Here is a 14,757-nt window from a genome sequence, read left to right on the forward strand (position 1 = left end):
GAGAAATGGAGTGCAAACAAATATTATGCAGATGGAAGATTATTATTTATTTATGTTTTTTGTTATTACCATTTTCAGCAAAAGCAAAAATTAAAAATAAAACATCATAGAAGTGGATGAATAAAATTGTATTTTATTGATGATAATAATAAAAATGCCCAACAATGTTCACTTCTCCCTTAGGCATAGGAGAAGGATTTTTTCTTAAAACAATAAAAAACAAATTACTTAGAACGATGAATGACAACATGAACATCAACAGCAACCCAATTGTTGCAAGTCTGGTCGTGCATCACAATGTTGGCGCAGGCTTCGTCTTCATCATCATTGTCTTCAATAATGGCAGCTGAGTGTTGATCATTCTCATGAATGAACCCTCCACTACGGAAAATCGGTTGCATAACTTTGACTTTGGCGTTGAACGACCCTGGTTGAAATCCCAATCCATCTATATTCTTGTTCTCGACAATCTCTACCACACAGCCCCATTTATTAATGTTGTCAGTTTGAATAACCTTTTGTGCATCTTTTAAAGAAGACATGGATGCCCCAGTTTTCTTCATTTCATTGGCAATAAATATGTCTTGGAACGGCGTTCCAACCTCCTCCTCGGTATCAACATTCATGAAAGATGACAGATGGCTCACTAACAATGCCTTCTCTCCACCAACAACGACAAGCTTGCAATTTTTCACAAATTTCAGTTTTTGGTGTATAATAGACATCACAGTTCTAGCTTCATGAATCCAGGGCCTTCCCAACAAGTACCTGTAGGTCGGGTGAATATCCATTACATGGAAAGTAATCTAGAAATCACTCAGACCTATCTTCACTAGAAGGTCCACTTCACCAATGACAGTTTTACGTGAACCATCAAACGGTTTGACAATCACATTGATGTACCTCACTGGGGCTCCTTTATAAGAGAGTCTTGACAAAGTTGATTTCGGAAGCACGTTCAAAGATGACCCTGTATCAACTAATACATTGGACAGAGCGTCCTCTTTGCAGTTCATTGAAATATGTAATGCCAAATTATGATTTCTGCCTTCCTCAGGAAGTTCTTCATCATAGAAACTCATATTATTACAAGAAGTAATGTTGGCAACTATGTGGTCAAACTGATCCAAGATCACATCATGCTCAACATAAGTCTGTTCACTTTCTGCAATGCTTCTCTGTGTACTTCAGAATTCATCAACAGTGACAACCCGAAGATCTTTGACGGAGTCTGGAGCAGCTGCTCCACAACATTGAATTCATTTTGTAGCGGTAAATTCATGACCATCAAGCTATGAATAAACTTGACATTGATAAAACCAGAGTCGCAACCATGCTTTTATTGTTTCCAAAGGAAAAGGGAAAAGTACGAACAAAACCCAAAGATAAGAAGTTTTAAAATCAAAACTAATAAAATGCCAGAGATTACAGGTAAGGGGGTTGGTTACACAGAGGGAAGGTGTTAGCACCCAAAGTGTCCTAGGTACTCCTAGGGAGCCCTTTTTTATGTGTGCATATGTATTTGGTATAAAAGATGTTTGAGAAAAATAGAGTGTGGGGATGAGAGAAGAATTCATTGATTATATTTTTATGTTTGACAAAACTTTCAGACTTGTGCCTACGTACCAACATAAAAATGAGGGATCAAAACCTCGTAATTCGTGGTAAAAATTTCAAAGTTGGTGAATTGCTTTTTTTTTTAAATTAATTAAGAAGGGAACAGAGGGCCAAAGGTTTGAATGGAGTTGTTACTTCTTTTTGTCTTATGAAATTTAAAGTCAATATGATTAGATTTATTTATAAGTTTGATTTAAGAAAAAGAAGTTCAAAAATTCAATGGCATAAGGCCAAAGTTTCTACTTGAAATAAGGACTAAGTTTGAAATCACAAGCAAAGAAAGTTTTTGAAAAAGGGGAGAGATTTTGAAATTTAAGAAGTGGAAGGAGATGAAGAGACTAATCCTAAGCATAAAATTAAAAGTTAAGAGTTGAAAAGATCTGACCAATGGGATGCAATCCAACAGATAAGAATGTCATATAGAAACTCATTTTCCCTTTGGACTTTTGAATCAAGCAATAATCAACAAGAAATTAGCAATATTAGACATCATGGAGATCAAGGCATCAAATAAAGATAGCCACATCCAAGCAACCAATTCCCATAGTTAGCAGTCTTCTTTGTCTTTTCATGTATCAGATGAAATATTCCTTGATCAACTCAGAATAAAGCATTAGACACAAGATCAATATAACAGTTTGCACCAAGACAATGTAGCAGATGAACTCAAACATATCCCAGGACTTGCATCAGATGAAGGCTCAGTTCATAATAACTTGATTTCAAAATGTTGGCATTGGCCAAGTCCTTTTTGCACAGGGGATGTTGCCTAGTTCTAAGTCCAGAAGTTCTTATCAAGCTTAACAGTCCACCAAACATTTTTTTAGGGTTTTTGTTTTTTATTAGGTGTTTTAAGGTCCTAAGACCACAAACAAAATCAAAAGGCACAAACAAAATATAATCACAAGATATGGCTCAAATGAGCAAAGGGAAGATGACATAAACATAAACAAGTTAAATGAAATGTAAATGACAATGAATGATAAATGACGAAAAATTAGATTGCATAAAGTAAATGACTTGAAAGTAAAGCGATATTAATAAGAGTTAGTCAAATGTTAGTCAAGATTAATTGAATGTTAGTGGTGTTTTGCTTTTTTATTGATTAAGTCATTCTTTGGAGAATACTCAACCATCTATTCACAAGCATGAATTCTTGAACCGGTGCATCTTCCATAGGAAGGAAAAAATGCCAAGTTTCCATATAATACCATGAAAGATGGGAGACTTACAATCTCACTTACTAGAATGCTATGCCTTTGGGGTCACATTTAGCTCTATGTTAAGCAATCGTAATTGGACTTCTATAGAAGCCACAACTATCTAAGGCCAGGCAATAAAAATTTAGGTGTTAATGCATGTTAGAAATTTGGTATAATGAACCAACTCCTAAAACATACCACACATTAAAAGAAAAGATCAAGAGGGATGAACCTATCTCATCCATACTTGTATTGGTTCATCTGACACAAGGTCAATAATGAACCAATTAGCCTTAGGATATTTGAGATTTCATTGATCAATGAAAGGAATAAGGAAGAATAGGGATAAATATGAAAGGGGGGGGGGGATGAGATAAACACAAATTGTTCATGGGAGGAATTTTATCAAATTAAAATCCAATGATTTTAATCCAACAAATTTCAAATAAACCTTGACCAAGGCCCAAAGAAATAGTCAAACATCACAAGACCATAAAAATGGCTCAACATAATTTTTACACAATTAATCAATTAAAAATCAATTTAAAAATGCATTAAGATACAAATTAGTTTGGTCAAAAACAAAAACCTCTTCAAAAAACCAAATAAATGGCCAAGAGATTTATCCTAGGTCAAACAAGGTCAAACGACCTTAGATAAAAATTCATTATTTTTGAAAAGTTAGAAGTATTTTTAAACAATTAAAAATATGCACAAAAACATTTAATTCATGAAAAATATAAAAATTAATCCAAAAAATAATTTTAATTCAGAAAATGAAAGAGAAAAATATTTAATATTTTTGGTGAAAGTCCCATATTTTTTGGATTAAAAATGAAATTATTATGAATTAAACAAGGTAAAGCAATTAAATGAAAAATCAGAATATACAAAAAAACAAGGGCCATCAGATCTCCCTCTTTAATTGAGGTGGCAGATTTGACGGCCAAAACACGCGGTCCATCATGAACCATAGTCAATGCGTGTACACGCGTGGTAATCAGAAGAGAAGGCCATGATTAGAAGCTGGGGAGAAGATCTGATGGATAGGAGCATGTCACCACACCACCGGAGCTAGGGCTCCGATATTCTTCTCCGGTGGACCTCACCGGACTGGTCCACCACCAACCACCACCAAATCTGGCCTCAATTTGCTCCAATTCCAAGTATATAAAAAGATACAGGGATTTGAATTTCGAGGATCATGAACACCCAGCCAAAAATCACAAAGAATAGTGAAGAATTGGGGGAGAATCGAAGAGATGAAAATTCTAAAAAATTACCTTCGAAGGAGCTTCAACCTTGCTTGATCTTGATCCCAATTGTGCTTAGCTTGGCTTTAGAAGCTTGTATGAGGTGATTAAGATCAAAGAGAGGCTTGGACTCTTAGAGTTTCAATCTCAAAATAGAATGAGATTTGAAGCTCGATTTTCAAATGAAACCTTTAAGAATTATCCTTTATTAGTGAGGGTTTGAATTATAGGTTCAAAGCTCTGGCATGAGGTCCTCAATTCTGAGCCATGAGGGTTGTATTTATAGCCAATGTGATTCATTTCCACACACTTCCAAATTTTTCAAAATTTAGCAATTTGCATTTCATGCTTGCATGGGAGTGTGAGAGGCTCATCAAGTGATGTATTTAGGTCCAAAAATTCTTGTGTATCATGCTGAAATCATGTCATGTGGCCATGCATTTAAATTTGAAATCTGAAGGTGAAATTCATCCAATTGGTCCCTTGAAAAGAACCCATGTGCAAGTCCTTCATTCTTTGGCCAAATGATATGATATTGGATTTTTTGGAAAGGGGAGATCAAGGGGAACAACTTTCATGTTGAACACGTTTCCATTTGAAGCTTGGATCATGATGAATTTTGAGGTGGAAATTTGGAAAATCAAACATATTTGAAAATTTTCTAAGTACCAAGCCAAATGTTCACTTCTTCCACATTGAATAACTTTTTCTATGGACTTCAAATGGAAAATGTTCCTTAATAAAAGTTATATCTCTTTAAAACCTCTTAAATGTGGTCACAAAGTTGACCTCATTTGGATTTGGCATGAAGGAGTTATGCATTTTAGAAGTTGAGGAAAATCACTTGTTCAATGGTAATGGCCCAAAATGACCTATAACGTTTCCTCTTGGAAAATGCATTTTCAAGTTGAATTTGAACTTCTTACAAACATAAATTTTAAAAAGTACATCTTTAATTTGATCATGGAACTTGAACGTCTTTCATATCATAAAAATTGAGCAAGTTATGGTCCTTGGAAGTTGACCTCCTAACTAGGGTTCCAACAAAATGACCTATAATCTTTCACCATAAAGAAAAACTAGATCTTGACTTCAACATGAAAGTTGTTTGGAATGTAACCAGGAGTAACTTATCTCTTGGAATCATTTTCATTTGACAAAGTTTGTAGGAGATAGGGTCTAGGGAACCCCAGTTTTGACCAATTGACTTCCTCTGGTCAACCACCATGAACCAACATGCAAACTTGACATTCTCTTGATATTTGGGACTCATGGAGGATCATATATGTGTAAGATGATGTAATATGAAGTATACCTTGATATATTTGATCAAATGGTGAAAACACTTACTAAGGAAGTCACACAAGATACCCAGATAAATTAGGGCTTCCAAAGCAAACAAGCTTCAAACTCTTGATGAATTCTTGATCAAAATAATATGTGAATATGATGGGGATCCATATATGATGTATAGAATAAATGTAAACCATATCTTGATTGTTCTCCTTGCATTGAGTGTCTTAAACCCTAGATATGAGCTTGATGTAGCATGGGTGAACACACACACTATCTACAAAAGTAACAAACTATACATAGACATATTTTTGGTATTTCGGTTAGTAAATAATGAAAAACAAAGTATGATACAATCAAATGTGCTTGGTGATCTCTCCCAATGCAAACCCAATCAATGAGGGATAAGGAGGATACCAAGGTGTGATCCCAAATCCAATGCAAATGATGAGATAACATGAGGGATCTTAGAGTCAAAATTGGGGTCTTAAAGCTGCCCCTATTTAAGGACATTCTAACTGAGGATGTGGAGGTTAAAGTCTTCGTATCAACTCAGTAGAATGAACTTATATAAAAATATATAGAAATAAATTTTGGTCCCTAAGAGACCTCATGATGCATATGGTATGAATGTTAAAAACAATCTCTGTGGGGAAAATATTTCCACAAAGGAAAAGAATCATGAGAGACTGAAAGTCCACAGGAGCATAAGGAAAAACTCACTGGGGAGACAGAGGCTCTGGGGGATAAATGGTTATGCGTAGGCCAGGCTACGACTTGAAAACTTCTAAATACACAAGAGGAATTCCATGAAGATAAATCAATGGAAGGACTCGGTTAGGGATAAGGAAAATCTGCAGGGGAAACGGGTAGATCAGAACAAAACTGAAATACCTGAACCAAACAGGGGATTGACAACTTCATTGAGGAAATACGCACTTAAACTCGACTGGGGAAGAATGAACTTCAACACAGAAGTACCGGAAGTATATTATCTATTACTAGTTACTGGGTAGGAAGATAATATACCTTGACAGAGGGACATCCGTTACCGGTTAGGGTAAACATATCAAGGATGACTCGATGAGAAAAAGGAGGTGTATTCGTTACCGGTTACTAGGTAAGAATTACCTGCTAGGGAAAATAGGATTTATAACTACCTGTTACTGGGCAGAAGACCAAAGAGAGAATATACGTCACTGGTTAAAGTGAACATATCAAGGATAAACTCAAAAGGAAGATTATCTCACATCGGTTAGGATGAACATATCAAGGATATACGGCCAGGGAAAAATAGGAATTACATCTATCAGTTACTGGATAGAATACCAAAAAGAGAATACCCATCACCGGTAAGGGTGAACATATCAAAGATAGACTCAGCAAGGGAAAGTATGATTTACAACTACCGATTACTAGGAAGAAGACCGTAAAGAGGAGAAAATTCGTCATCGGTTTAGATGAACATATCAAGGATTAACCATGAGGGGAGAATTAGGATTTATATCTATCGACTACTGGGTAGAATACCAAAGAGGAGAAAATCCATCACCGGTTAGGATGAACATATCAAGGATTAACTCTCTGGGGAATGAAATAGGGATTACAACTACCTTTTTACTAGGTAGAAAACCACAAAGAGAGAATATCCGTCGTCGATTAGGATGAACATATCAAGAATAGACTCAGCGAGGGAAACATGAAAACGAGTCTGCTGGGGAAAACAAAGAGAATAAATTACATTCAACCGGGTATTGGGCAAAAGTAACGTACTCAAAATTGAGAAGAATATTACCAGTTACTGGGTAATAGACTCTCAAGGGACAAAAATCATCTATCTAGGTAAGAGCTAAGGACATAACTCAATGGGAATGGTTCCATCCAGATAATTAAAAAGGGAGGAAATAGAAATAATAATCATCCACGAGGAAATAACTCAGTGGGGAATGAGTGTCATACCCCAAAATTCGCCCTACCCTTCACATAATCATATAGGTCACTAACTGCAAACATTTTCATATCATCCTCATCCATTCATTTCATTTTAATAAGCATGGTTCAATCCTATTTAGAAGTCGCTCCAGTTGGATTCATCAGTTCATTGTATGTTATCCTTACAGTCAACATTACGTCAATTTATTTTTTCAAGTCGATTTTTGGTTCAATTTGATTTTTGGTTCAAATTAAGTTTTGAGGTTTAAATCGATTTTTTAGGTTAGATTTTATTTGTGAAGTTTAACTCTTAATTTTTAGGATTGCGTCATTTTAAAATCGAGTTCGGTTTCGAGTCATTAGAATTTCAATCATTTTCATCTTATTCTTTTTTTATGGACCATGGTTGTTAAGAATGATAAAGCTCATTCTTAATTTTTTAGCCCATATATTCATTCAAATTAAATCCAAAAAGCCCATTTTCATATCCATAACAAAATCCAAACCAATTGTCCATTGCTAACCCAAAATCCATTTTTATATCCACATAATTCATACCCATATTCAATCCATATTAAATCCAATTATCCATCTTTATTCCATTTCAATCAAATACCCATTTCTAATATCACAAAACAAATTTATAATTTTTTTTTTTTACATTTTGTTAAGCCCATTTACATTAAGCCCAAGTATCATATGCCAAATGAGACAAAAAAAGATAATTGGAAAGTGAAAGAAAGCAAAAGCTGCAAGAATCCAAAAGCTGTGGCAAAATGCAATGGGAAACGGTACACAAAATACAGCACCTACAACTGAAGTTATGCCAAACACGGATAAGCCACAAGCAAAACGCAGTTGCAAGTCAAAATCCAAACGTGAGGTGCTACAAAAGTGCAGCCAAGCCAAAAGCTGCAGAAGCCAATGTGTTCACACCGTAAACCAACGGTAAGCTACTGCATAACCAGAACGCGGCTTGATCATGAAAATAAAATGGGACAAATACAATTTAAAACAAAACGCAGATACAGGTGATAATCAAAACACGACACTACAACAAAGCCAAATCCAAAATGACAATGTCGGTAAACGCATAGCAATGAAACACGATCCAAGCTGCAAGCCAGTACGGTACAAATGCAAAGCGTGAGCTGCATAAGCCACATCAACCAAGTACACTGCAAACAACAACAACAATTGCAGTGTGAACGCCAAGCTAACGTAAACGACAACAGAAAATGCAAAGCGGTAAATGAAAAAGCGCGGTATTGAAAATCAAGTGCCACTTCCCATTCAGAGTTCTATAAGAACTCATGAGCTCACAACGTCTTGGGTTCCTTCTCGCAATATTCTGCAATTCATATTCAATATTCTTTGGCTTCCAATCAACCAACCTTCAATCCAATCGAATCTATCACCATTAGACCTTCAAATACACGATCCAAATCTGCTCTATTCTCAATGCTTAATCCATATTAGAACAAAATGCATAGCCACACTAAAACAATTGCGTAGAGGAAGCACATCATAGTTAAGCGTAGCGAAGAAGAAAGAGGAAGAGGATTTAACGAGAGTGAGACACCTGAGCTCGGAATCCGACATTCGCCGGCGGATCCAATTTTTCCATCGCCGGTAGGTTTCCCTTCTCTTCGCGTTGGCCGATTGAGTTTCTTTTGATTGTCGTTGCTGAGGTGCTGTCGTGAATCGCGATCGAATCTGAATCCACTTTCATTTGGCGTGCGATTCGGTCCGTATAGGAGTCGCACGTCGGCGTCGCATTTTGTTGGAGTGAGGAAGTGTGTCTTCTGTTCCATTTAGGAAAGTTTGAGGCGTTAGACTAGGTTACGCTTCGCCTGCGGTGGCGAAGAACTTCAGCACGGCGGAGCTTTGGAGCGCCGACATTATCCTCTTTCTTCTCTTTTTACTGTTACTAAGCGAGTGAGTGAAGGAGAAGGGATGAGTTTCCATCAGTTTTCTCCCATAACTCACATGTGTGTTGGGCCTATGCACAATCAAGACCCAGTTTTCCTTTTGCTGCACCACTACCTTGTCCATACACCCCCCTGGTTGGGCCTAGAATTAGGATTTGGCCCATGCTACTTGGACAATTGGTTAGAATGTGATGTTGTTCATGATTAGAGTTTTAATATTTTGATAACTTTTAGAATTTAATTTTGGTAATGGTTTTGGATATTTTGTTAATATTTTGGAATGATAATTGTGTTAATACTTTGGAATGTTAATGCTATTAATTGTTTGAATTTTAGAAAGTTAATTTTGTTAATTGTTTGAATTTTTTATTTCCATTTTAATATTAGTGTTAATAATTGTGTTGGTTAGAATTTCATTTGATGTTAATATTAGAATTGTGTTGATTTTAGAATTTGATTTTTATTTTGATATTTGTTTGATGATATTAGAATTGTTTTGATTTTAGAATTTGATTTTAATATTGACATTGAATATTCTTCTACTTTGATCTAACATCTAACAATTAACATCTAATTCTTTAATTTTCGTATCTAACTTTTAAATTCCGCATTCTAACCTCTAACCTTTAATTTCTTGTACCTAACTCCTAACATTTAATTTTTTTGTACATTTACTTTATTTGCTTTTGTTTTTGGTTTATACTATAGTTGTAAATTCATATCATTCTTCACTTCATCTTAAAATAAACCTAAAAATGGTAAAGACTTAAAAAATACAAAAAGACAATAAGTCCTAAGCATGGAATGTAATGGACAATGGACTTAGGGACTTCTTATTAGGACCCTTGCAAAAAACCTTATTCAACCCGAACATGGAAAGGAGCATTCAAGACTCAAGAACTTGTAATCTTTTCTGTGCTTTCTAGTTTAGGACACAATTGCACACACAAGGCTTTCTCTTGGGCTACCTGACAATGAGACCTTTTATTTCCTGCACTCCCTTGTACTTTACATGTACCCCCTCCCCTTTCTGATGTATGTTTTTACTTGCTTTCTTGTATTTCTTGTTAGCTATTCCTTAGGCATTAGGAGCACTCACCATTTCATAATCAATAAGTAAACTCTTTGATTCAATGTCAAGCGGTCTTTTTTTCAAATCAAAAATCAATAAGTAAACCCTTGATCCAACATCAAGTGGTCTTTTTTTCAAATAAAAAATCAATAAGTAAACCCTTGATCCAACGTCAAGCGGTCTTTTTTCAAATCAAACTCAAAAACACAATAAATACAATTAGGATTATACGCCACGAGCCTTAAGTGGTAAAGAAGGGATGAGAATGGAGCTTTCTTACACTCGTTCTGAATGCTTCAAACACAAGACGTTTGGCTTGGTGGTTCGAGTGTTCACCTTTATCCATAGTGTAGCACCTCAAATTTGCACCCCCCATTTGTACATTCATTTCATTTTTTTAGGTCATTTGACATTACACTAACACTGCATTAACATTGCATAGTACCTTGCATCTTATCAATCAAAACTGATATCAGGAGAATTCATCTGTGCAAAGGAGCAAAGCATTTCCATGAGAAAAAGGCCCTATGGTTGTTCTAGAAATCTTACATGAGTCAAGGTTCATTTTGAAGCCATTGTACCAAGTGCTAGAGGCTCAAAGTCCACAGTGCAGTCAGGTCATCTGGGGCCCATAAAAGTCAACTGCAAGTCAACTAAGGGCTAGGAGGTGGAGAAATGGTTTGAGACACTTCATTCATGTCCCAAATAGGTTTATTCAACATGTCAAACTCATACCTTGAAGATTTTGAAGCCAGATCAAAAGTTTCCAAAAATGGAAAGTGACCTGTAATTTCAAGTTTCCAAAAATGGCAAGTTTTTGGACCAACTTCAACTCAGCTTTCCAACATCAAATAAGCTTCAAATGAAATTTTGTCCAACATGAAAGTTGAAGATATTTCTCTCCCATTTCCATGAAGTCCAAGATCATGAGCATCTGATGAATGGTTGAGAAGATATGATCAAATCATTGCCAAGTGTGCATGGAACTTCAAAATGCCATAACTTTTGACTCATAACTCCAAAATGAGTGCCTCTTTTTGCATATTTCTTCTCATGACATGTAGTTTCCAAATCATTCATCACATTACATGAAATTTCATCATATGGTCATTGGTGCATACATGTGATTTTTGGAGGGAAAATCATGAATTCAAAATTGGTGCATCATGTGGACTTTTTAACTATTCCAACATGTTCATAGGAGGATTTTAAGTGAAATTGCATGGCCATTGTTACTGTTCACGTGGGATTGCATGCATGGGGTGAAAAAACCAATTTTTGCATAACACCTTATTTCTCACTAATCTCCAATTAACCAAAGCTTAATTAATTTTTCAGCATGATTAGGCAAGCATATAAAAGGTTAATCCTAACAGAATTTTCAGATTCACAATTCTAGATCTAGATTGAAAAGTTCCCTCCAATTTTCTCTCTCCATTGAAATTCAAATTTCTTCCACATAACCTTGCTATTTTCTTGCATATTCTTGTTCTCTGGTATGGATTTGGTGTAGATCAAGCATTGGATCATCAAAATTGGACCAGAATCGTGTTGTGCAAGTTCAAGAACACAAACATGGAAGTTCATATTTGAGCAAGATCTAAGCCACTACAAGCTCCAATTTCTTCACAAAGCTTCATAACAAGAACTCAGGAGTGGATTTGCAGCTTGCTAGGCCTTGGAATTGCTGATTCCAAAAGTTGATCTTCAAGAGGTAGGTTTTTCGAACCTCCTAATTCTCAAATCTCTTGCCATGATCTTGTAGTTCATATCATGCTGATCAATCTGGTGAAAATTTCGTGTGAAATGGTGGCTTATTGACTGAGATATGCTTGATTGAAGTTTTGTGCATCAAAATGTTTTTGCTCGAATCTCATTATCCATGGCTTGTTTTAATGAAATATTGCTCGATCTGTAATCTACATGTTATGAGCGTTTGAATGATGTATTCATTTCGAAATTCTGCAAAAAATTTATGTTGACGTTGCTGTTCACTCCGCCGTCTTCGCGAGGAAGACGGTTGTTTCTTCCCTGCCTGGCCGTGTGAACCACCGTCTGGTTCAGGCCTTGCTGGCGCTAGGGCTTTCTCCCTGTAGATGCCACTTGAGTGCATCGTTGTCCATTCCATTGGCCAGCGCTCCTTTGACCAATCCATGTGGCAGTTGAATGCTGATGTAAGCGTGCCATGTCAATTAAATAAAGCTACGCGTTTTGATCTTCCCTCGCTTCGAATCCTGGCGCCAGCATTTCTGATTTATTTGTGTTGAGCGTCTTGTTTTAATTATGTACACGCTTTGATTCCGCCTGACAGCACCTTTTTCAAATTAATTCCTCATTTTGCCTTTCCCTCCATAATTCCATGTGCATTATTCATTTTAATTCAAATTTTTATGCCAACTTCAAAAATTCATATCCAATTGAAAAATGATCCAAATAAATCCATTCTTTTTGCTAAATGTTCATATGATTGTCCTTTATTTTTTGGTGTGGATTTTATGATTTTACCGTTGCTGGATTTGGAATTGTGGCTGATTATGTGAACATGTATGCATTTGTGACATTGCTTCATTCTTTCTATTATGAAATGCTCAATATTGATCCAATTGCCATGAAATTTTGCATGATTATTCCCAACATGTTGATGGATGTTTGAGGCTTGATTGTGCATTTTTCTCATTTGCCATTTCTGTTTTGCATACATCTTTGTATGGTGTGACAATGTGTGTCACACAATTGGATGATCAACTTGTGCATTTTCATTTCCATATCAAATGAGCTCCTCTGTTTATGATTTTTGGCATGATGATTGGATTGGACATGCTGTATGCACATAAAAATTTCCAGAATTGTTTGACTCATTTATGTTTTGATATGGAATTTTGATTCTTAAGGTCCATTTGAATGCTTTGAATTTGCCATTGACTCCTCTTTCTCATTACATGGCTTGGATTAATGCTTTTGACTTGGTCCTTTTTAGGACATGTTCTTGATAGAGTAAATGTGATTCATGTTGAGTTTTAGTTTCTGTTTTGACTTGTTCTCATCCTTTGGACTTTGTGTTTCAGGTTCCAAGCAATTAGTCACATTGGTTGATATGATCTCATCACTTGATATACAAGTTATTTTGGTTGACTAACCTTGCTGTTTTGTAGGTCTTTTGGATGGTGAATCAATTTAGTTTGCTTGCATCTTATGCCTCGCACCATTGTTGTCTGATGATTGGTTGTCTGACTGTTGTTGATTGTTTGATTTGTCTGAATGTAAATATTGATTGGTTTAACTTTTCTTATAGGTACTTTAGCCGCTTTAACTCATTATTTGAGTTGCTTTGCTTTGCTTGTGGTTGGCATACCACCTAGGTAACTTCCTACTCTCCATGTAGTCTGGAAGACCTGTCATGTTATTTTTGGCAGGCACCTGTCTGAAGCCCTCCTTAAGAGGCAATGTTTGTGCTTGTTTATCTTTGTGCCTTGTACATGTAAAGACCTCCTAAGTGAAGAGGCATTGGCAGATGAAAGGAATGTGCAATCCGTCCCCTGCTATTCGGTTGAGTCCTTCATCTTGCTCACCCTATGTGTTGACGCATTTTGAATAAAAACCCAAAATCTTGTACATAGAGTCAGTCATTGTGGAATAGAGTTCCTCATTCTGGACTCCCACACTTTCATTGATTCAAGCTCACCCAGGCCCGGGTAAAGAGCTATGAGGTCTGATCCTCATTTCCCATTTCATATGCTTCACCCTAACTCTCAATGTTAGGGTTAAGAGCTCAAAATACCCAGGACAGAATCGACTTGTTTGTCGAGGTTGATATGACCCCTTGACTAAAGCCCAGCCTTGTATGAGCCACTTGTTTGCATATAGTGTGTGTGCTTGCTCTCTTGTGCTTGTGTTTGCTTATTTGCTGTTTAGGCTAGCTTGCTTCCTGTGCGAGTTAGGATTAGAGACCTCAACATAGGGATCGTATGCATGACAACTTCTAGGCTCGAGTCGTAGTCTCCCTAGTCTCTGGTTAGGATAGAAGTTCTTTCCTTGTTAAGGGGAACTACGTTGCCCTGATCCTCATACCAGATGAGGTACGTAGGCAGGAGATGAGCTGATCTCTCTGGGCGCCCTTTTCCTTTTTCAACCCTCTTGTGTGTGTTTGGAGTCTGACGTAAGTCCAGCGATTGGCAGTCGGTTTTCTGTGTGTGTTTGCTTGTTTGGAGTCTGACGTAAGTCCAGCGATTGGCAGTCAGTTTCCTGTGTGTGTTTGCTTGTTTGGAGTCTGACGTAAGTCCAGCGATTGGCAGTCGGTTTCCTATTTGCGTTTCTTTTGTGGAGTCGGATGTAAGCCTAACGATTGGCATTCCGTTCCCAGTTTGTGTTTGGGTGTTTGCTCTGACGTCTTAGCGTCTCCGTTTAGCGTTTTGTTTGGCGTGCGTTAGCCGAGCTACGAGTGCTCTGATTCTTCCTCT

The 14,757-nt window shown here is 36.6% G+C and overlaps 1 long non-coding RNA gene across 1 annotated transcript; it reads right to left on the bottom strand.

The window, feature by feature from the left end:
- Positions 1-8,044: 8,044 nt before the first annotated feature.
- Positions 8,045-9,556, bottom strand: LOC127107935 (uncharacterized). The gene is made up of 2 exons (XR_007795866.1): positions 8,880-9,556; positions 8,045-8,691 (listed from the first exon to the last, which is right to left on the bottom strand). It is a non-coding gene; the product is annotated as an uncharacterized LOC127107935 (long non-coding RNA).
- Between the last annotated feature and the right edge of the window lie 5,201 nt (positions 9,557-14,757).

The sequence above is a fragment of the Lathyrus oleraceus genome, chromosome 7, assembly GCF_024323335.1.
Source record: "Lathyrus oleraceus cultivar Zhongwan6 chromosome 7, CAAS_Psat_ZW6_1.0, whole genome shotgun sequence".
Classification (NCBI taxonomy): domain Eukaryota; kingdom Viridiplantae; phylum Streptophyta; class Magnoliopsida; order Fabales; family Fabaceae; genus Lathyrus; species Lathyrus oleraceus.